The sequence below is a fragment of the Schistocerca serialis genome, chromosome 1 (assembly GCF_023864345.2).
Source record: "Schistocerca serialis cubense isolate TAMUIC-IGC-003099 chromosome 1, iqSchSeri2.2, whole genome shotgun sequence".
In the NCBI taxonomy this organism is placed as follows: Eukaryota; Metazoa; Arthropoda; class Insecta; order Orthoptera; family Acrididae; genus Schistocerca; species Schistocerca serialis.
Genome location: NC_064638.1, coordinates 1,232,236,910 through 1,232,259,692, shown reverse-complemented (window position 1 = coordinate 1,232,259,692; position 22,783 = coordinate 1,232,236,910). Strand labels below are relative to the sequence as shown.

The 22,783-nt window shown below is 45.6% G+C and overlaps 1 protein-coding gene and 1 non-coding gene across 2 annotated transcripts in view; one reads left to right on the top strand and one right to left on the bottom strand.

The window, feature by feature from the left end:
* The window catches only part of LOC126419121 (serine/arginine repetitive matrix protein 2), a 1,464,442-nt gene that overhangs the window by 1,383,168 nt on the left and 58,491 nt on the right, over positions 1-22,783 (bottom strand). The gene's annotated exons all lie outside the window — the stretch shown is intronic.
* Positions 15,031-15,102, top strand: Trnag-acc (transfer RNA glycine (anticodon ACC)). Its single transcript has one exon. It is a non-coding gene; the product is annotated as a tRNA-Gly (tRNA).

Sequence of the window (22,783 nt, the reverse complement as noted above, 5' to 3'; positions counted from 1 at the left end):
TTTCTTGTCTTCCGTAAGACGTTCGATACAGTTACCCACAGTCGTTTAATGAACAAAGTAAGAGCATACGGACTATGAGACCAATTGTGTGATTGAATTGAAGAGTTCCTAGATAACAGAACGCAGCGTGTCATTCTCAATGCAGAGAAGTCTTCCGAAGTAAGAGTGATTTCAGGTGTGCCGCAGGGGAGTGTCATAGGACCGTTGCTATTCACAATATACATAAATGACCTTGTCGATGACATCGGAAGTTCACTGAGGCTTTTTGCGGATGATGCTGTAGTATAGCGAGAGGTTGTAACAATGGAAAATTGTACTGAAATGCAGGAGGATCTGCAACGAATTGACGCATGGTGCAGGGAATGGCAATTGAATCTCAATGTAGACAAGTGTAATGTGCTGCGAATACATAGAAAGAAAGATCCTTTATCATTTAGCTACAATATAGCAGGTCAGCAATTGGAAGCAGTTAATTCCATAAATTATCTGGGAGTAGGCATTAGAAGTTATCTGAAATCGAATGACCATATAAAATTAATCGTCGGTACAGTTGATCCCAGAATGAGATTCATTGGAAGAATCCTAAGGAAATGCAGTTCGAAAACAAAGGAAGTAGGTTACAGTACACTTGTTCGCCCACTGCTTGAATATTGCTCACTGGTGTGGGATCCGTACCAGATGGGGTTGATAGAAGAGATACAGAAGATCCAACGGAGAGCAGCGCGCTTCGTTACAGGATCATTTAGTAATAGCGAAATCGTTACGGAGATGATAGATAAGCTCCAGTGGAAGACTCTGCAGGAGAGACGCTCAGTAGCTCGGTACGGGCTTTTGTTGAAGTTTCGAGAACATACCTTCACCGAGGAGTCAAGCAGTATATTGCTCCCTCCTACGTATATCTCGCGAAGAGACCATGAGGAAAAAATCAGAGAGATTAGAGCCCACACAGAGGCATACCGACAATCCTTCTTTCCACGAACAGTACGAGACTGGAATAGAAGGGAGAACCGATAGAGGTACTCAAAGTACCCTTCGCCACACACCGTCAGGTGGCCTGCGGAGTATGGATGTAGATGTAGAATTCAACGTGAATTTAGAAAGCACCGCTTGTGCGAAGCTCAGCTTGCCCTTTAATAGCACGTTATCGTGCGAACCATGGATGTAGGTCAAGGGGCAGATTCCTTATTCGTAGACCCCATATTTCTAGATTTCCTAAAAGCTTTTGACACGGTACAGCACTGCACATTATTAATGGGACGGGTTCTCTGATGAGTGAATGGATGAAAGAGTTCAAGTAATAGAATCCAGTATCTTGTCCTTGGGAAGTCCACGTCATGAATGCCTCAAAGAAGTGTTAAAGGACCCCCTGTACATAAACAATCTGACGGACAGCTGATCATGCTGCAGTGGCCGTAGCAGAACACAAGATGGTTTGAATAGAACTTGTGTTTGGTGTGACGAATGGCGTCTTGCTCTAAATGTGGGAAAATGCAACTTAACCCAAATGAATAGGGAAATAATCGTGCAGTTCCGGAATATAGCCGGCCACGGTGGGCGAGCGGTTCTAGGCGCTTCAGTCTGGAACCGCGCTACAGCTACTGTCGCAACTTCGAATCCTGCCTCGGGCATGGATGTGTGTGATGTTCAAAAATGGTTCAAATGGCTCTGAGCACTATGGGACTTAACATCTGTGGTTAGACACTGGACTCGCATTCGGGAGGACGACGGTTCAATCCCGCGTCCGGCCATCCTGATTTAGGTTTTCCGTGATTTCCCTAAATCACTCCAGGCAAATGCGGGGATGGTTCCTCTGAAAGGGCACGGCCGACTTCCTCCCCCATCCTTCCCTAATCCGATGAGACCGATGACCACGCTGTCTGGTCTCCTTCCCCAAGCAACCAACCAACTTAACATCTATGGTCGTCAGTCCCCTAGAACTTAGAACTACGTAAACCTAACTAACCTAAGGACAACACACAACACCCAGTCATCACGAGGCAGAGAAAATCCCTGACCCCGCCGGGAATCGAACCCGGGAACCCGGGCGTGGCAAGCGAGAACGCTACCGCACGACCACGAGATGCGGACAATAGTGTGTGATGTCCTTGGGTTAGTTAGGTTTAAGTAGTTCTAAGTTCTAGAGGACTAATGACCTCAGATGTTAAGTCCCATAGCGCTCAGAGCCATTTGAACCACTTCCGGAATATAGTATTAGTGGCTTACTGCTTTACTCACGTTGATTAAACATCTAGGAGTAATCTTGTTGTTGTTGCTGTGATCTTCAGTCCTGAGACTGGTTTGATGCAGCTCTCCGTGCTACTCTATCCTGTGCAAGCTTCTTCATCTCTGAGTAACTACTGCAACCTACATCCTTCTGAATCTGCTTAGTGTATGTTAGAAAACAGCGAAATGTAATGCTTAGACAACACTACCGCAACCCATTCTTGAGTACTGCGCGAGTGTTTAGGATCCCCACCAGGTCGGATTAAAGGATAACACCGAAGCAATTCAGAGGTGTGCTGCTGCATTTGTTACCTTGTTGGGCCGCAGAACGTTAGTCGCAGAGGATTGAGAGAATCGACATGGTTCCGCAGTGCACTGCAGTTTGCAGAAGTTGGTTGCAATAAGATCCTGCTACGAACTTTGCCGACAAATGTGGTTTTCTCCTTTGAAGACCGTCAGCCGCTAAGCCACTGCGTGTCCCTAGTGTACTACTGAGCGTTACGAATTCACATCCCTGTACGCACATTCCAAGAACGGTCTGCTCTGCTCTGCCAGGGTGCATTTTAAGATGCGTTCTGAAAGCCAAGTGTAGGTAATTTCGTCAGGGATCCCCCGTATTCTGGTAAATAAAGCAACATTTCAGTAGGTACGTTAGCAGCACCACTGAGTTATCCCTTCTACGAGGAGATCTCAAAAACGTTAGTGTTAGGTTTAGAAGTTGGTGATATCGGACTATTGCGGTTCTGTTATAGAGGGAGAGAGACTTCTGTTCGTGGCACCGAGTGGGGCACATGCCTATTACGTGATCTTTATCCGGTGGTGATAGCCGCGGTCTGGCGTACGTACGTTGAAGTGAGTGTCGCAATTGCATTAGCGCTATGCACTTTCTGAACAACTCACAACTTGCGGGATTCGTTACGCAACTTGTACTGCCTTGCCAATCCTATTAGTGGGTCTTGGACGCGTTTGCTTTGCATTTGCGAGCTGCACAGATAGGAGAGCTTGTAACGTTCCCCATGCAGTCTTCCACGTAAATGAGGTCCTCTCGAATAGCGTTAGCGGGACCATCTCGATTAAACTCAGCTTCATAGAGAGCTTTGTTTTTCAGTATTTTAGGGGACTTTGTGCTCGTTATGTTGGAACAATTTCTCAGGCAGTTTCACAACACTTTGTGTTCATTGCGTTCGAAACTTATTCTCTGTCATTTTAATGTGTACGCGTAGAGATCTTAGAGCAAACAAACGACTTATTAACTTCAGTCTTGACTTGAATCTCAGAACCAAACTATCGCCCCACAATTTAGCCTGGTTAGGCGTCCCTTTAAAAAATAAATATAGCCAGTTTATCTGCATTTCTGTTTGTCTCATTTAACTCGATTCCGTTAGCATACAGTGGCCAAACCTTCCGATTTTTCACTTTGTAAACAGACATTGCGTTCATTTGGTTTTTAGAATTACAATCTCTTGGTTTCTTTGTGTTCACTGTTGGGCTATCTTTTAAAATGGGTTCAAAAGTAGAAGAATGGTCTCTCACATTAGAATTCGTCGAAAAGTATAAATTTTTATGGACATTATGGGATGTTAAGCCAGATCAATACTGAACCGTGGATTAACTTTCAAAACCTTTTCTCAAAGAATTTACTTTATTTACTAGGGATTCATCAAGAACATTAACACATTTAATCAAACTATTTGAGCGTGGAAGTAGTTGCCATTGGGTAACTGATGAAAACAAATTTCTTTCAAGAAATGGAAATTTTATTCCTAAAAACCCTTTCCCTTAAAAAAAAAAACAGATTTAAAACTTATAATCAGAAAGCACCCTCTAAATATCAAGTTACAATTTATTCAGAGGCAGAAATAACGTTATTTTTTTCCGCTCCCTTTTAACACGTCCGTAGTCACGACCGCTCACAACAACCTCTGAAAGACTACACTGGTGCAAATCTGCAACACACCAGATTACTTTAAACTAAACATTTTAACAACTCACACAACCACATAAACTATGCACCCCGTAGGAGGGATGGAAATGGTGCAATACACTCTCATTAAAAAAAATTACTTGCCACGAAAAGTGCAACTTGTTTTTAAAAGAAAACTCTTGCGGTGGAAGGGTGGCAACTTTATATACTAAAATGACCATTTAAATAAAAACCCATGAAATGCAGTCTTACATAAAATGTACAAACATGCCCTACATTACACATATACCACCTCTCAAGATGATAGGCAAGACAAAAACATTATTTCAGGAATTCGGCCTTTATACCTTAAGCAATAACTTCTTTAACACCGAATTCGACAAATATGACAGAGGCGGCTATTAACGTATGGCAGATTGGCAGGGGGATTCTGAACAACCCGAAGCACATATTGCTCTAACCTGCCCCTACTACACAAGGGAAAAACGGACCACCCAATTCATAAATAACCACCTTCCCGCGGGTGGGCAAACAGAGAAGAATGGTGGGACGACCCCAAAACAAGGCGGCTGGTGACCACACCAAAAAAACAAAAGTAGCATTTAACAAGTAAATGAAACAACATGTCCCCAATCACTTAACTTCTAATAAACTGCGATTTCTGGCGAAGACCTGGCGCAGCACCCCCAACGCTCTCCGGAACCGTTCGCTGCCAGCCGCTTCAACGGACGCAGGAAGGCGCGCCGATCTCCCGTCTCACGGCGTCGCAGCTCGCACCGGCGAGACCGATGCCGTGGGTCGACTCCTGTTTGCTCTCGTTTCGGCCGCGATGTCACTACCCCTCGGTATACGGCGAGGCCCACTGGACTCGCATGGCGACCTCACATGCGCCGACGCTCAAGACGGACAAGTCATCTTGTGTCCCACTGCGCGACCGACCAACCGATCTATCCAACCGCCAATGACCATTGCCTGATCAAACTCGAGCAGACTGGCGGCCTAACACATACTAGCACTCCGGACGGCAGACAGACACTGACTGCCCCAGACCGACCAGGCTGACCAACTGACCAGACTCGCCCTTGCGAGCTCATCGCGCCCCTTAAATGCACATCAACAGGCAACCTTTCCCCTTTTCCACCAGAGGGAGACACCAAAGCTGCGATTGCCACAGCGGCGCCACCGCCAGAAACTGAGGGCGACTGCTTCACACTACGCGCTGCGGCGCGCTCATCAAAACAGCAAATTTTACCTCGGCTCAAATACAAAACCTGGAAAACTACGAATGATTGTTATAAGTTGTTGCGCACCAAATACAGATAGAGAGAGTAGTACGCTACTTTTAAAAGGGGAAATTTTCTTTAATTCTTCAAGATTAAACATAGCGGCAAATATTGCCAGTAATGTACCGAAGTTGGGTCATCAGCGCGTAAAAAAAAAATCTATCGTTTGTCTTGTTCAATCTCAATTTCGTAAATAAGTACTCGTTAGTGAATTTTTGTCACTCCTTACAGCAGTTTCTCGTCTAGCTTCTCTTTGTTTTTGCTTGAAACAAGTGAGAGCAATTCCCACAGAAGCAGCGTCTTGAGCAGTCTAGGAAGAACTTCAGTAACATTGCACAGTGTACCGGGTGACCAAAGAGTCAGTATAAGTTTGAAAACTCAATAAACCACGGAATAATGTAGATAGAGAGGTGAAAATCGACACACATGCTGGGAATGACATGGGGTTTTATTAGAACAAAAAAAAAAAAATATTGCTAGACGCGTGAAAGATCTCTTGCGCGCGTCGTTTGGTGATGATTGTGTGCTCAGCCGTCACTTTCGTCATGCTTGGTCTCCCAAGTCCTCAGACCTCAGTCCGTGCGATTGTTGGCCTTGGGGTTACCTGAAGTCGCAAGTGTATCGTGATCGACTGACATCTCTAGGGATGCTGAAAGACAACATCCGACGCTAATGCCTCACCATAACTCCGGACATGCTTTACAGTGCTGTTCACAACATTATTCCTGGACTACATCTGTTGGTGAGGAATGATGGCGGCCATATTGAGCATTTCCTGTAAAGAACAACATCTTTGCTTTGTCTTACTTTGTTATGCTAATTACTGCTATTCTACATCTACATCTACATCCATACTCCGCAAGCCACCTGACGGTGTGTGGCGGAGGGTACCTTGAGTACCTCTATCGGTTCTCCCTTCTGTTCCAGTCTCGTATTGTTCGTGGAAAGAAGGAATGTCGGTATGCTTCTGTGTGCGCTCTAATCTCTCTGATTTTTTCCTCATGGTCTCTTCGCGAGATATACGTAGGAGGGAGTAATATACTGCTTGACTCCTCGGTGAAGGTATGTTCTCGAAACTTCAACAAAAGCCCGTACCGAGCTACTGAGCGTCTCCCCTGCACAGTCTGTCATTGGAGTTTATCTGTCATCTCCGTAACGCTTTAGCGATTACTAAATGATCCTGTAACGAAGCACGCTGCTCTCCGTCGGATCTTGTCTATCTCTTCTATCGACCATATCTGGTACGGATCCCACACTGCTGAGCAGTATTCAAGCAGTGGGCAAACAAGTGTACTGTAACCTACTTCCTTTGTTTTCGGTTTGCATTTCCTTAGGATTCTTCCAATGAATCTCAGTCTGGCATCTGCTTTACCGACGATCAACTTTATATGATCATTCCATTTTAAAACACTCCTAATGCGTACTCCCAGATAATTTATGGAATTAACTGCTTCCAGTTGCTGACCTGTTATTTTGTATCTAAATGATAAGGGATCTATCTTTCTATGTATTCGCAGCACATTACACTTGTCTACATTGAGATTCAATTGCCATTCCCTGCACCATGCGTCAATTCGCTGCGGATCCTCCTGCATTTCAGTACAATTTTCCATTGTTACAACCTCTCGATACACCACAGCATAATCTGCAAAGAGCCTCAGTGAACTTCCGATGTTATCCACAAGGTCATTTATGTATATTGTGAATAGCAACGGTCCTATGACACTCCCCTGCGGCACACCTAAAATCACTCTGATCAGATGAAGTGCTATCTGTCGGACATTTTTTGAACGTTTTGGTTCTAATAAAACCCCACGTCATTCCAAGCATGTGCGTCAATTCGTACCTCTCTATCTACATTATTCCGTGATTTATTTAGTTTTCAGATTTATACTGACTTTTTGATCACCCGGTACAATGATATTGACGGTGTGAGGACCGCTTCGATGAGACGGCTGACGTTCGCCTCTGGGACCTGGCCACTTGTACCGCGCACGCGCCCAGCATCCTTTCGTCCCCCCGTGCCCCTCTGCTCTCTGCGCGACCGTAGTAAACCCGTGGTCCTCCCACCAGGAAGGTCACACAGCAACAGGTGAAACTGAGAGGACCGAATCACCTTGGCGGCGGTAAGCGGCCGATTGGTTCCGCTGTGAGCACGTGCTGGGGCCGGACTCGCGCCGTGTCACGCAGCCGGGGGGCCACGGGCCGCTCCTTGGCTTTCTCTCTCCTCTGCTGGGCTCTGCTTCCCGCGACCTCCGCGCTTTCTCGCGCCGGTTCCCCGGTCGACGAACTGTCCGGGCGCGTAGTGTACTGTGCGTGTACGCACGGGGAAAAACAGGACGCCACAAAGATGGCTCCGTTGTCAAAGCACTTCCTCTCCGAGTGACAAATACACTACTGGCCATTAAAATTGCTACACCACGAAGATGACGTACTACAGACGCGAAATTTAACCGACAGGAAGAAGACGCGGTGATATGCAAATGATTAGCTTTCCAGAGCATTCATACAAGGTTGGCGCCGGTAGCGACACCTACAACGTGCTGACATGAGGAAACTTACCAACCGATTTCTCATACACAAACAGCAGTTGACCGGCGTTGCCTGGTGAAACGTTGTTGCGATGCCTCGTGTAAGGAGGAGAAATGCGTACCATCACGTTTCCGACTTTGGTAAAGGTCGGATTGTAGCCTATGGCGGTTGCGGTTTATCGTATCGCGACATTGCTGCTCGCGTTGGTCGAGATCCAATGACTGTTAGCAGAATATGGAATCGGTAGGTTCAGGAGGGTAATACGGAACGCCGTGCTGGATCCCAACGGCCTCCTATCACTAGCTGTCGAGATGACAGGTATCTTATCCGCATGGCGGTAACGGAACGTGCAGCCACGTCTCGATCCCTGAGTCAACAGATGGGAACGTTTGCAAAACAACAACCATCTGCACGAACAGTTCGACGACGTTTGCAGCAGCATGGACTATCAGCTCGGAGACCATGGCTGCGATTACCCTTGACGCTGCATCACAGACCGAAGCGCCTGCGATGGTGTACTCAACGACGAACCTGGGTGCACGTATGGCGAAGCGCCATTTTTTCGGATGAATCTAGGTTCTGTTTACAGCATCATGATGGTCGCATCCGTGTTTGGCGACATCGGGGTGAACGCACATTGGAAGCGTGTATTCGTCATCGCCATCCTGGCGTATCACACGGCGTGATGGTATGGGGTGGCATTGGTTACGCGTCTCGGTCTCCTCTTGTTCGCTTGACGGTACTTTGAACAGTGGGCGTTACGTTTCAGATGTGTTACGACCCGTGGATCTACCCTTCATTCGATCCCTGTGAAACCCTACTTTTCAGCAGGATAATGCACGACCGCATGTTACAGCTCCTGTACGGGCCTTTCTGGTTGCAGAAAATGGTCGACTGCTGTCCTGGCCAGCACATTCTCCAGATCTCTCACCAATTGAAAACGTCTGCTCAATGGTGGCCGAGGAACTGGCTCGTTGCAATACGCCAGTCACTACTCTTGATGAACTGTGGCATCGTGTTGAGGCTGCATGGGCAGCTGTACCTGTACAGGCCATGGAAGCTCTGTTTGACTCAATGCCCAGGTGTATCATGGCCGTTATTACAGCTAGAGGTGGTTGTTCTGGGTACTGATTTCTGAGGATCTATGCACCCAAATTGCGTGAAAATGTAATCACATGTCAGATGTAGTATAATATATTTGTGCAGTGAATACCCGTTTATCATCTGCATTTCATCTTTGTGTAGCAATTTTAATGGCCAGTAGTGTACGTTTACGAGCCAGCTTACAGTCTAACACGAGGCTCAGGTTTTTGCTTTTCTGTTGGCTTTTACGGGAAACAACATTACTATTTATAAGTAGAAATTAAAGTTCAAATTAATTACAGTACACGGTCGCTCATCATTAAAAATCAACAACATCTAATTAAAAATAATGTTACCAAAAATTGATTTGAGATTCACTTATTCGTCAATTGAATTCCCATTAAATCGAGACCCCAGTAATAACGTAGATAGAGGGTGTCAATTATTGAACTATATGAAAAAAAAAGTAAATTATTTACAAACTACGGCGTGCCCCACTATATTCAACATGTAAAATTCGCTACAGACATTCGGATTTAGGTTATGAAAAGTTCAGTTTGCCTTCCATCATTGGCGAAGATGTGGCGCATACGAATAGCGAAATTTTGCATGACCCCTTAAAGGGTCGGAAAATCGATTCTGACGATAACCTCCAGAATGGCTGTTTCAGCCCAACAATGGTCTTGGGGATATTGCTGTAGACCTTGTTTTTAATATAGCCCCAACAAAAGGAGTCTCATGTGTTCAGATCCGGAGAATATCGCGGCCAATCGAGGCCCTTGCCAGTGGCCTCTGGGTGCCCCAGAGCCAGAATGCGTCCCCAAAGTGCTCCTCCAGGATATGAAACACTCTCCGGCTTCGATGCAGTCAAGCTCCGTCTTGCCTGAACAACATTTTGTCGAAATCACGGTCACTTTAGATAATGGGAATGAAATAATCTTCCTAAATCTTCACGTACCTTTCGGTAGTCACCGTGCTATCAAAGAATATCGCGCCGGTTATTCAGTGGCTGGACACTGCACACCACACAGTCACCCGTTGAGGGCGAGGAGACTTCTCGATCGCGAAGTGCCGATTCTCAGTCCCCCAAATGCGTCAATTTTGCTTATTGACGTACCGATTCAAATGAAAGTGGGCTTCGTCGCTAAACCAAACCATACCAATACGCATCAAGCCCCGCGGCCAAGTGGGCAGTTCGTCGTCCTAAAGCAAACCGTTCGGAAGTTATGACAATTTTATTTCATACCGTTCAACACCTTTCAACCTGTACCCAGATCCACAACTCGCGTGGTCTTTTTGGTCGCTTGTCTTCCATGGTTGCAGTTCCATGACTTCGTAAGTGTGTTTGAAGTGATCATTCAATTTTATAAATGAGAAGGCAACAAAATGAACTTCGTTTAATATTGTTCTGTTCATAAACAACGTGAGAATGATGAACTGGACAACTGAGGTACAATGTCGTCACCTTCACCCTTGGCAAAAAAAAAAAAAAAAAAAAATAAAAATAAAAATAAAAAAAAACGCAGCGTCATCTTGTAAACGTATACACATTTGTTGTCTGCTATATCTCTGCCGAGACACTCTAAGGGTACAATTACGACGAGTCGCACACACTATGTGATCAGAAGTATCCACACACGTTGGTGGAAAGGATTTACAAGTTCGTGGCGCCCTCCATTGGTAATACTGGAATTCAATATGGTGTTGGACCATCCTTAGCCTTGATGACAGCTTCTACTCTCGCAGGCATACGTTCAATCAGGTGCTGGGAGGTTTCTTGGGAAATGGAAGCCCATTCTTCACGGAGTGCTGCACTGAGGAGAGGTATCGGTGTCGGCCGGTGAGGCCTGGCACGAAGTTCTCGTTCCACAACATCCCAAAAATGTACTATAGGATTCACGTGAGGATTATGTGCAGTCCAATCCATTACAGGGATGTTATTGTCGTGTAACCACTCCGCCAAAGGCCGTGAACTATGAACAGGTGGTCGATCGTGTTGAAAGATGCAATCGTCAACCCCGAATTGCTCTTCAACGGCGAGAAGCAAGAAGCTCATAAAACATCAATGCAGGCTTGTGCTGTGATAGTGCCATACAAAACATCAAGGGATGCAAGGCCCCTCCATGAAAAACACGGCCACACCATAACACCACCGCCCCCGAATTTTATTGTTGGCACTACACATGCTGGCAGATGACATTCGCCGGGCATTCGCCATACCCACACATTGCCATCGGATGCCAAATTGTGTACCGTGATTCGTCACTCCACACAACGTTTTTCAACTGTTCAATTGTCCAATGTTTACGCTCCTTACACCAAGCGAGGCGTCGTTTGGCACTTACCAGAGTGATGTGTGGCTTAGGAGCAGCCGCAGAACCAATAAACCCATGTTTTCTCACCTCCCGCCTAACTGTCATGGCACTTGTAGTGAGTTTGTCACCCCAAGGGCAAGAGAGTGGCCTAAACCCCTGTCGCCCCTCCGCCCTCTTTGACAAGGCTGTTGACTGAATGAGGGTGACTTCTTATGACGTAAGTCTTCAACCGCCATTGCTGGTGGTTTCTATTCGAAATTTAAGCAGTGTTGGGGTTCGAATGTAGGACCAAGGACGTTTTCATTGCTGATCAAAGACACTACCCCTAGACCACGGATTAGGGAAACCCAATATTTTACGTTAGGCTGGAGAATAGCCAGAATCCCGCGGACACTGGAAAGCCGCACTGTCCCTCATATTAACGATAAGCACTCGCTGACAATCGTGGCCAAGATGTTGTCTCCCTTTTTGCAAAAGTGGCTCTGGTGAAATTGCAACATCTCATCTGCAACAGCTTTGGCGTTGATAATTAACAATCTGACGGTGTCGCCTTGGGAAGTCCTTTATCTCGCTTGGTGGTCGACATTTGTATGGGACTCAGCATTTTTAATACCCAAAACTATTTTGGCGGCGTTGATGATACTCTCAGAGTTTGGCTGAATGATCTGTACAGTCTTCAAGAGTTTCTGCAGCATCTAAAGTCCACACATGAAAAAAAAAATTACTGTGGAGATAGTGAAAGGAGGGTGTACATCGTTCTTATGGTGCCGTAAGAGCGATGGTACTTCGGTATGTTCGGTCTTCCGAAAACCCAGTCTGAGACATTCTACATTATGAGCAGTGGACAGTGCTGTATGGTTCTGAGCACTATGGGACTTAACTTCTGAGGTTATCAGTCCCCTAGAACTTAGGTTTAAGTAGTTCTAACTAACCTAAGGACAACACATACATCCATGCCCGAGGCAGAATTCGATCCTGCGACCTTAGCGGTCGCGCGGTTCCAGACTGCAGCGCCTAGAACCGCTCGGCCACGCCGGCCGGCGACAGTGCTGTACAGCGGGTAGACGTATCTCTGAGGCGGTGAGCGAAAAACAATCAGGCTGGCTGGCATGCGCGAAGGATGCGTGAACCGACAGCTGAGCAAGTCTTACATCTTAGCTTCATTACTCGCAAAGCACCGTCACAGATATGGAATTCAGTAATTTAAATTAATGAAAAATTGCATTTGTAAATACCTTCATGTCTGCTCAGTGTGCATTAACTCCTTCAGAGTGGTTCCTCAGTTAGAGAAAAACCAGATACACACCTTTCGCCTTTATGACGGCTTGGTCTTTGCTGGGGACAGTTTCAATGAAGCGTCTGACTCTGTGTGTGTGTGGAGGGAGGGGGGAGGGGAGGGGGGGGGGAGTGGCCAACCATTCTTCCTCAAGGGCCAACTGATGTTGGAAACGGTGGTCTGGAGCAAAATCGACATTGTAATTCATATTAAAGGTGTTCCATTGGATTCAGAACGGGACCTCATGAATCTTAATATCCATGAACCATTGCCTCGCAGATGGATACATTGTCATGCCGATACAAACGATCGTTGTCTCTGAACTGTTCTTCTGCAGTATGCTGCACAGCTATAAAATGTGTTCATATCCTTTCACATTTAGTATTTTCTACACAACCAGAGCACGAGAGACATGCCCGTACTGTAACATGACCTCCTTTGTATTTCCCTGTTACCACTGCACATAATGGCAGCTAATATTTTTCGGGAATTCGCCAAACCCAAACGCTCCCATCGGATTGCTTTAGGGTACAGCGTGAGTCATCACCCCAAATCACGCGTTTCCAGTCCTCCACTGTGCCGTGGCATCTCTCTTAAGACCACCTCGAGCGTCACTTACAAGGGAACATCCCCATCGCACCCCCCTCAGATTTAGTTATAAGTTGGCACAGTGGATAGGCCTTGAAAAACTGAACACAGATCAATCGAGAAAACAGGAAGAAGTTGTGTGGAACTATGAAAAAAATTAGCAAAATATACAAACTGAGTAGTCCATGCGCAAGATAGGCAACTACAAGGATCGTCTGAGCTCAGGAGAGCCGTGGTCCCGTGGTTAGCGTGAGTAGCTGCGGAACGAGAGGTCCTTGGTTCAATTCTTCCCTCGAGTGAAAAGTTTACTGTCCTTATTTTCGCAAAGTTATGATCTGTCCGTTCGTTCATTGACGTCTCTGTTCACTGTAATAAGTTTAGTGTCTGTGTTTTGCGACCGCACCGCAAAACCGTGTGATTAGTTGACGAAAGGACGTGCCTCTCCAATGGGAACCGAAAACATTTGATCGCAAGGTCATAGGTCAACCGATTCCTCCACAGGAAAACACGTCTGATATTTTGTATACGACACTGGTGACGGTATGTGCGTCACATGACAGGAATATGTTGTCGACCCACCTAACTTGTACACTTGGCGAATGGGTGAAAAGATTCTTCTACCTTGCCCGATTTAGGTTTTCTTGTGGATGTAATAATCACTCCAAAAAAAAGTGATGAAAACATAAGGGTTTCTCACATAAACTGAAAATAAAAAGTTGAAATTTTCAGTGGAAGGCAGATTTGAACCAAGGACCTCGCGTTCCGCAGCTGTTCACGCTAACCACGGGACCACGGAGCTCCTCGCCTCACGTTGCCCTTAATGTTGCTTATCTTACGCATGGACGACCCAGTTTGTATATTTTGCTTATTTTTTCATAATTCCACACAACTTCTTCCTGTTTTCTCGATTGATCTGTGTTCAGTTTTTCAAGGCCTATCCACTGTGCCAACTTATAACTAAATCTGAGGGGGGTGCGATGGGGATGTTCCCTTGTTAGTACTGACTGCTGAAATACGAGGGTTGCCCAGAAAGTAACGCACCGCATTTTTTTTATTCAACAATTCTTTATTGAACACAATGAGAATTACACAAACGAAAGTACGGTGTTTTATCTACACACCCTATTTTTACACGTAATCTCCATCCCGTTCTACGGCCCTCCTGCAGTACGAACAACGGCATGTATGCCCTGTAGGTACCAACTCTTGTCCTGGTGGCGAAGCCAGTGCTTCACTGTATGAAGCACGTCCTCATCGTCCTCAAAATGTCTTCCACGAATGACATCCTTTAATGGCCGAAACAAGTGGACGTCCGAGGGGGCCAGGTGTGTGAGTCGGGTGGGACAGCCTTCGATTGTCTCCTTAACTGCTGCACGTAATGCAGCTCCGCCGGATCGCCTTCTGATGACATCAGCCTCCGTACCCAACAACTAACTGTACTTCTACCGACTGCAGATGATCCATAGACTTTGCACAAGTTTTGTGGATATTCCCAACAGTTTCTTTCTCTGCAGTGAGGAATTAATGACGGCACGTTGCTTGTTTACGGACATCACCTACAGACGCCATTTTGAAACTGTCCTGAAGCTACGCTATCTGTCGGAAGTGACGGAAACTTGGCGCGCTCACTCAAGACACTTCAGATAATACATACGTAACGCATTCGTAGCATTGTTTGCGGCTGAGGGAAAAAAAATGCGGTGCATTACTTTATGGGAAAGTCTCGTATGTGGCTTATGAGGAGCAGCTTGACTATTGTACCCATTCTTTGCCCTTCCTACGCACCATCAGTGCGTTAGATAATCCGCCTCCGTAGCGTAGCGGTAGCGTTACCGCCTACCACGCAGGAGGCCCGGGTTCGATTCCCGGCAGGGGACTGGGTGTTGTGTGTCCCTCATCGTCATTTTCATCATCATTGACTTGAAAGTCGCCGATGTGGCGTCACCTAAAAAGGACTAGCAATACGGCGGCCGAACTCCCCCGAATGGGGCCTCCCGGCCAAAATGCCATACGATAATTTTCATTTAGTGTTAGATAGGCTTTTGATAGGAGTTACGAGCGATTCCTTGCACCCACCTCATGCGACATTTTACCAACACCTCTCGCAGAGCTCGACGGCGCCTGTCCGTGATTCTGGCCTTGCTTTCGCTGAAGTTGTTCTTTCGCGTTTCCACTTCATAAGCACACCGCCAGCTTTAGAGGGGTTCATATGTCCCTGACAGATTTGTTAATCAGACGAAATTCAGTGAAAAGTCCACTTTCGAACTAATCAGGCTTCCTGACCGTTCCATTCTGCTACAGCTGCTACCCTAGTGATAACAGAATACTCCCCACCTCCTTTTCTACTGGCGGGCCACATCTAGTGGTTGATTTCGCATTCCGTAGGGCTATCCGGATACTTTTAATCAGACAGTGCACACGACCTTCCAATTACTGCCTCCTCAGTAAGGTGGGTGAGCGCTTTGGAAACGCGGAGGTAAGCGCGCTCGGCGAGATCAGCCGTAAGGTGTTGCGCAAGGACTGCCGTCTCCTCTGCGTGCTGCGGGCGCGCCCGGTGGCGGTGGCGGTGGCGTTGCCCAAGAAGGCGGCGGCGACAGTGGCGGAGGCTGCGGCGGCGGCGGCACCAGAGCGGCCTTGACGCCCACGTGCTCGGCCTCCGACGTCAGCACGCGGCCTGCCAGCCGGACACACAGCGCCGGTCGATGGGAACTCCTGTGGGACGATGCCAGTTCAGTGCTCCGGACGACCCAAGCGTGTGGATTAGTCATCCCTCACTCCCCAACCCCTTTTATGATGACCACTTGCTGTCCGGAAAAAAACTTTTTTTTGTCATCAGCCTTCTGACTGGTTTGATGCGACCCGCCACGAATTCCCCTCTTGTGGCAACTATCTCAGCTTAGGTCGGTATTACACTATCAAATTCTTTATCAAAGATTTGATCAAAGATGTGATCAAATATTCCGTCAAATATACAGGGTGTTACAAAAAGGTACGGCCAAACTTTCAGGAAACATTCCTCACACACAAAGAAAGAAAATATGTTATGTGGACATGTGTCCGGAAACGCTTACTTTCCACGTTAGAGCTCATTTTATTACTTCTCTTCAAATCACATTAATCATGGAATGGAAACACACAGCAACAGAACGTGCCAGCGTGACTTCAAACACTTTGTTACAGGAAATGTTCAAAATGTCCTCCGTTAGCGAGGATACATGCATCCACCCTCCGTCGCATGGAATCCCTGATGCGCTGATGCAGCCCTGGAGAATGGCGTATTGTATCACAGCCGTCCACAATACGAGCACGAAGAGTCTCTACATTTGGTACGGGGGTTGCATACGAGGTGTGGCTAGAAAAAAACCGGACTAGTACTGGTTAAACAATAAAACGAATGCAATAAGGCTGAAAGTCGCGTGGCCTGTCACGTGACTCTCGCTCCGCCTACTGCTCGAGTTTCATCTGCCTCCTGCACTCAGTCTGCCCGTGGCGTCTGTTTTAAGTAGTTGACGTTTTGTCAGTGCGTCGGAAAATGTTGAGTATACAGAAAGAACAGTGTGTTAACATCAAATTTTGTTTCAAACTAGGAAAATCTGCAAGTGAAACGTTTGTAATGTTACAACAAGTGTACGGCGATGATTGTTTATCGCGAACACAAGTGTTTGAGTGGTTTAAACGATTTAAAGATGGCCGCGAAGACACCAGTGATGACACTCGCACTGGCAGACCATTGTCAGCAAAAACGGATGCAAACATTGAAAAAATCGGTAAACTTGTTTGACAAGATCGCCGTTTAACAATCAGAGCAGTGTCTGAGTTAACAGGAGTTGACAAGGAAAGTGTTAGGCAGATTCTTCATGAAAGTTTCAACATGAACAAAGTGTGTTCAAAAATGGTTCCAAAGTGTCTCACAATTGAACGGAAGGAACGCCGAAGAATGATTTGTTCTGACATCCTGGAAAACATTGAAAGTTATCCCACCTTCTCACAAAATGTTATTACTTGCGATGAATCGTGGTTTTTTACTTACGATCCCGAAACTAAACGCCAATCGATGCATTGGAAAACTCCTGGTTCTCCACGACAAAAAAAAGCACGAATGTCAAAATCGAAATTCAAGGCAATGATGATTGTTTTTTTTTTTTGACATCAAAGGGATTGTGCACATTGATTGGGTACCAGAGGGACAAACAGTGAATCAGCATTACTACATTAGCGTCCTGGCTACCCTACGTGAGCGAGTACGGAGAAAACGGAACGATTTGTGGAGAAAAAAGTCACGGATCCTTCAGCAAGACAATGCCCCAGCTCACAGTGCGTTGTCAGTGAAGACGTTTTTGGCAAAACACAACATTCCCATCTTAGATCATCCACCCTACTCACCTGATTTGGCCCCCTGTGACTTTTTTCTTTTCCCTAAAGTCAAGTCAGTTTTGAAAGGAACTAGATTTGAGACTGTTGAAGCAGTAAAAGAAAAAGCGCCGGATGTAATGTATGGACTTACCGAAAATGATCTGCAGCATTGCTATGAACAGTGGAAAATTCGTATGGAGCGGTGTAGAGACCGAGGAGGGGAGTACATTGAAGGAGATAACACGAAATTGTAAATAATTGTAAATAAATGTTTTTTCCAGCATCAGTCCGGTTTTTTTCTAGCCGCACCTCGTAGACAAGAGCTTCCAAATGCCCCCATAAATGAAAGTCAAGAGGGTTGAGGTCAGGAGAGCGTGGAGGCCACGGAATTGGTCCGCCTCTGCCAATCCATCGGTCACCGAATCTGTTGTTGAAAAGCGTACGAACACTTCGACTGAAATGTGCAGGAGCTCCATCGTGCATGAACCACATTCTGTGTCGTATTTGTAAAGGCACATGTTCTAGCAGCACAGGTAGAGTATCCCGTATGAAATCATGATAACGCGCTGCATTGAGCGTAAGTGGAAGAACATAGGGCCCAATCAAGACATCACCAACAATGCCTGCCCAAACGTTCACAGAAAATCTGTGTTGATGACGTGATTGCACAAATGCGTGCGGATTCTCGTCAGCCCACACATGTTGATTGTGAATATTTACAATTTGATCACGTTGGAATGAAGCCTCATCCGTAAAGAGAACATTTGGACTGAAATGAGGATTGACACATTGTTGGATGAACCATTCGCAGAAGTGAAACCGTGGTGGCCAATCAGCTGCTGATAGTGCCTGCACACGCTGTACATGCTACGGAAACAACTGGTTCTCCCGTAGCACTCTCCATACAGTGACGTGGTCAACGTTACCTTGTACAGCAGCAACTTCTCTGACCCTGACATTAGGGTTATCGTCAACTGCACGAAGAATTGCCTCGTCCATTGCATGTGTCCTCGCCGTTCTAGGTCTTCCCCAGTCGCGAGTCATAGGCTGGAATGTTCCGTGCTCCCTAAGACGCCGATCAATTGCTTCGAACGCCTTCCTATCGGGACACCTTCGTTCTGGAAGTCTGTCTCGATACAAACGTACCGCGCCACGGCTATTGCCCCGTGCTAATCCATACATCAAATGGGCATCTGCCAACTCCGCATTTGTAAACATTGCACTGACTGCAAAACCACGTTCGTGATGAACACTAACCTGTTGATGCTACGTACTGATGTGCTTCATGCTAGTACTGTAGAGCAATGAGTCGCATGTCAACACAAGCACCGAAGTCAGCATTACCTTCCTTCAATTGGGCCAACTGGCGGTGAATGGAGGAAGTATAGTACATACTGACGAAACTAAAATGAGCTCTAACATGGAAATTGAGCGTTTCCGAACACATGTCCACATAACATCTTTTCTTTATTTGTGTGTGAGGAATGTTTCCTGAAAGTTTGGCCGTACCTTTTTGTAACAACCTGTATTTGACGAAGATCTTTGACGTAGCGCTACAAAGAGTATTACACTGTGATCATATTTTTCGTCAAAGTTCATGATGGCTTACAACAACAACTTGTTATTAACCGCAGCAGTTACATGTACCACAATTGCACTGTGTGTGTGCACATGCGGAAGAGAAGCGGATAGGGGGGGGGGGGGGGGGGGGAAGGGAAACATACCTGGGTGATGCCGTGGGTTTTACGACGCCACGATAGAAGCATTCAACCAAACTTGTTGACGTCAAGTCGTACATCAATTATTTAAGAATGGATGAGCATACATTTCTGTATGCGCTCAGTGAAGTGTATGCTCATATCACAAAGCACAATATTCACTTAAGAACTGCTACATCTGCAGAAGACAGGCTCACTGTAACACTCCGATTCCTTGTTACAGGAGAGGGTTAGGTTAGGTTAGGTCAGGTCTCCAATCTTCTTAATCTATTTTTGTATTCAGGGTGCCTCGCGTTGTAAAGCGCCTGATCAGCTTCATACATCTTTATTAATTCTGTAGTTGTCGGCACACACCAATTGTATTTACCGGCAATGTTTATAAAAACACTACAGACGACAGAACGCTGCAGCGATGCTAGCGCTCCATGTGGTAACATGTCACATTGCAGTGAACAGAAGACAAGCGACTTCTTTGATCAAATCTACAGAGAGGCCCTAGATTTGATCAAATATTGGACGACATTTGACAAAGTTCCCTATTACACCATCAAATATGATTGATAAAGATTTTTGTCAAAGATATTTGACAAAGAAATTTGACAGTGTAATACCGGCCTTCGAGTTTGCCCTATAAGTCCTGTACTATTTGTGGGATGTACTCAGATCTCTGCTATCCTCTACAGTTTTTACCCTCTACAACTCTCTCGAGAACCAAGGTACACTGTTTGATCAAAAGTATCCGGACACCCCTACAACATACTTTTTCGTGTTAGGTGCATTGTGCTGCCATCTACTGCCAGGTATTCCATATCAGCGACCTCAGTAGTCATTATACATCGTCAGAGAGCAGAATGGGGCACTTCGCGAACTCAACGGACTTCGAACGTGGTAAGGTGATGGGTGTCACTTGTGTCATAAGTCTGTATGCGAAATTTCACCACTCCTAGACATCTCTAGCTCCACTGTTCCCCATGTGATAGTGAAGCGAAAACGTGAAAGGACACGCACAGCGCAAAAGCGTACAGGAAGACTTCGTCTGTTGACTGACGGAGACCGCCGATAGTTGAAGACGGTCGTAATGTGTAAAAGGTAGACATCTATCCACACATTCCAAACTGCATCAGGATCCACTGCAAGTATTGTGGCAGTTAGGCGGGAGGTCAGAAAACTTTGATTTCATGGTCGAGCTTGGTGTAAGGAGCGTAAACATTCGTTGATTGAACGGTGGAAAAACGTTGCGCAGAGTGACGAATCGCGGTATAGAATGCGGAGATCCGATGGCAGGGTGTGTCCACGTTGGTATACGTGGACATTCATAATGATAATGCAACTGTTTTATTTATCATAATATTAATATGTGAGCAACGAAAATTTAAATACCCATTTTTAAAATTAATTATGCGAGGGTGCCAATGAAACTTATATAGTTACAAAGGAACTTCGCCGTAGATGTACACAAAAGAAAAATTCATGTGTATACATAGTCATTAGACGAGGTAATAGGAGGTAGACACATGTGAAAAGTTTACCTTTGTCTCTGACATTGCTACCTAACTTCTACCATGCCTAACGTTAAGGTACTATGGCAGAAAGCCCGCATCTCGTGGTCGTGCGGTAGCGTTCTCGCTTCCCACGCCCGGGTTCCCGGGTTCGATTCCCTGCGGGGTCAGGGATTTTCTCTGCCTCGTGATGGCTGGGTGTTGTGTGATGTCCTTAGGTTAGTTAGGTTTAAGTAGTTCTAGGTTCTAGGGGACTGATGACCATAGATGTTAAGTCCCATAGTGCTCAGAGCCATTTGAACCATTTGAACTATGGCAGAAACGACACACGAAAGTAACAACGTTTCGTGAATTTGAATTCTAGGGACTTTCATGTTTAAATGTTGCAATAGTTCATTTGCAGCAACACACGTATACCGGACAGCTACAGTGCCCCAAGTGCTACGTCGTTGATGTTGCCAACAGTGGAAAACGAAACGTACTAACGAACCCTTCGAGGACAACGAACGTTTTTTGTTAGTGTCGTTTTTTCACTTGCTTTGGTCTAAGAGTAAACGGAATTCTGTGTTCATTTGCCGCCATCACCACAAATTTTCGCTATATTTAAGTTGATACAACGTCCTCATTATAAGGAAACTATATTTATTTTAGGCTATGACTCGAATAATGATATTAACGGGTCGGACTGAAAGACGAAGAGCCAAAGAGGCACAATTTTTACGTAGAGAAAGCAACAAAAATATTGCAGATGTTGATAATTCTATTGTCATTCTGTAAGATACATTTAAACATGCACTGAATATAATTCCAAATAATTGGTCAGAACTGTAATTGCGGTTTGATGAATATACAGTGCAGATTTTGTAATGCAAATAATTTCGCGTCTGAAATGATTTTACGCAATACAACGGCATTCACATTGTGCTGTCATAAGGGTAAAGTTAATTTGTCGCCATTAAATTTATTTTTCAACGCAGTGTATCAAAGGCTCTCTTAAAAAAAAATTGTTCAAATGGCTCTAAGCACTATGGGACTTAACAGCTGAGGTCATCAGTCCCCTAAGCTTAGAACTAATTAAACCTAAGGACATCACACACACCCATGCCCGAGGCAGGATTCGAACCTGCGATCGTAGCAGCAGCGCGGCTCCGGACTGGAGCGCCTAGAACCGCTAGACCACCGCGGCCGGCACTCTCTTCAAATGATCGAACAAATCAAAGAATTATTTCAACAATACACGTAGCTACAATGCAGCATTTGCCACGGATCAGTACTGCTGCTAAAATTTCAGACACTTTAAGATACACGACATATGCTATCATAGATCATGTCCACTGAGTGGCCGTGCGGTTCTGGGCGCTTCAGTCTGGAACCGCGTGACCGCTACGGTCGCAGGTTCGAATCCTGCCTCGGGCATGGATGTGTGTGATATCCTTAGGTTAGTTAGGTTTAAGTAGTTCTAAGTTCTAGGGGACTGATGACCACAGCTGTTAAGTCCCATAGTGCTCAGAGCCATGTGAACCATTTGAACGTCCACTGACGCAATTAATCGAATTTCGACCGCAGTCGATGTTAGTAACAATTATTATATGAAAAACTTGAAATAAAATTTTTGTTGTACCTCGAAGCCGTTACCCAATCTGCAGCTCAGACTGGGTGACCGTTTTAGTCGATTAATTATGCGGATAATTACGTAGATTTATGGGAGCAGAGTTTGCAAAACGATCCCTGTACAAAGGCTATTCCTCTGGGACTAGGATTCCGTGATCTCACTTCTGTTATTTTATGGAAGGTTTTCTGCTCCATCTTCCTATTCTGGAGCTGCTTTATTTTAAGTAATTAGTCTTTCGCTTTATTTGATGTTGCCCTCACGTTTTTTTGTCTACTTTTAAAAACTACTCATATTTAGAGCGATTGTCCTTGTTCGTGAAGGCTTAGAGTTACAGCAAGAACCGCCTTTAGTTGGAATAGATTCAGAATGTAAGTAGG